Here is a 1,796-nt window from a genome sequence, read left to right as displayed (position 1 = left end):
GAAATAACTATGTTTGCTACAGAGGTTAAAGGGGGCACATTGCCACTGTCATGTAATGCCTGACTTCCAACAGCCATTCGTCGTTAAGAAAACTAAAAACGGTGGACTTGGCCCCAGAAAGGAGGAAAGGATTTTTTTCTGCACATCTGCCTCCCCTCAGCTCTCAGGTCTGCTTTAGTCAATATTTACCTGTCAGCCCATAACCTGTTGATGTGGATCTCAGAGGAAGTGAATCGATCTGTTTTTCACCTACGTTGTTGGACCCTTTGTTAGTGATAGCTTTTGTGAGCTGAATGTTTTTAAGTGACAGACACAGTAGAAACTCTTTATGCCACAGACAAAGGGACTGAATTCACACTTCACTCAGGAACTTAACAGCTGTGATCCATGGGACCAACATCACTTGTAGTTGCTATTGATACCAGAAACAGGAGACGTACAGGGTACTAAACCCATAAAATCAATAGCTGTTATGAGTAGATCCTTCTGTACTTGACAACAAATAGTGCTTAAACACAAGCACGTTTAGGCAGACCTAAGTACTATGTAACCAAACAATTTTATTGATTTGGCTTGTGGGATTTCTTCTCCCTCCTCCTCCTCTTCATCTTCTTTTAAACTGAGATGCCACTGCAGCTGGGCTTCCCAGGGGGGGCAATGGTAAAGAATCCGCCTGCCAATTTTAGGAGACGCAAGAGACATGGGTTCTATCTCTGGGTCAGGAATATCCCCTGGAGGAGGAAATGGCTACCCGCTCCAGTATTCATGCCTGGAGAATCCCATGCACAGAGGAGTCTGGTGGGCTACTGTCCATGGGATCACAAAGAGTCAGACACGCCCGAGCAACTGTGCGTGCACGCACACCATTGCAGCCAATTAAGCCGACTGTGCTCTTTTCCCCGTGGGGGCCCAGTGTGCAGTGGCCGCAAACAGCAGCCTCCTCGGTAGTGTATGCAGCCTGCTGCCTCTGCAGGTTGCCCTGAGGGACCTTGGATACAGCTCTTTCCAGTGGACTTCCATGACTGGCATGCTCTTCCCAGTCTAGGCTCCAGACAGGTATGCGTGGCGCCTTCGGAAAGCCCTGGGGTGCACTCGCCAGGGTCCACATTGGCCAAGTTATTATAATGTCCATCTGCACTGAGCTGCAGAACAAGGAGCATGTGACTGAGGTCCTCCTTGGGGCCAACTTCAAGTTCCCCAGCCACCACATCTTGGATCCACATCTCCAAGAAGTGGGCATTTACTAAATTTAGTGCAGATGAACTTGAAAACGTGACAGAAAAGTGGCACATTCTGGATGGCTGGGGGGTCACATATTATATATACAGCTCAAATGGTGGCCCTCTGGACAAATGGCGGGCCCTGCACTCATGGGAGTCTTGGAGCTGTCCCCTCCTTACTCATGTCCACCAATAAATCCTACTTTCTTATAAAAAATATATATATATTGAAATGCCATACTGTAGTACATTCCATTGTTGTTGTTGTTCAGTCACTAAGTCATGTCTGACTTTTTGCGACCCCATGGATTGAAGTACACCAGGCTCCCCTGTCCTTCACTATCTCCCAGGGTTTGCTCAAACTCATGTCCATTGAGTCAGTGATGCCATCCAACCATCTCATCCATTGTTACCCCCTTCTTCTCATGCCCTCAGCCTTTCCCAGCATCAGAGTCTTTTCCAATGAGTCAGCTGTTTGCATCAGGTGGCCAAAATATTGGAGCTCCAGCTACATTCCCTAGTAGTACTTTGTATGCTTTAGGCATACATATGATAATTTTTCAAATGTATATGATG

General features: G+C 47.0%; 1 non-coding gene across 1 annotated transcript; it reads left to right on the top strand.

Annotated features, from left to right (window-relative positions):
* Positions 1–866: 866 nt before the first annotated feature.
* LOC136153127 (small nucleolar RNA SNORA70) lies at positions 867–1,001 on the top strand. Its single transcript, XR_010660361.1, has one exon. It is a non-coding gene; the product is annotated as a small nucleolar RNA SNORA70 (small nucleolar RNA).
* Positions 1,002–1,796: the final 795 nt, after the last annotated feature.

The sequence above is a fragment of the Muntiacus reevesi genome, chromosome 22 (genome assembly GCF_963930625.1).
Source record: "Muntiacus reevesi chromosome 22, mMunRee1.1, whole genome shotgun sequence".
Classification (NCBI taxonomy): domain Eukaryota; kingdom Metazoa; phylum Chordata; class Mammalia; order Artiodactyla; family Cervidae; genus Muntiacus; species Muntiacus reevesi.
Note: the sequence above shows the minus strand (reverse complement) of the source record. Positions and strands in the feature narration are given on the sequence as shown.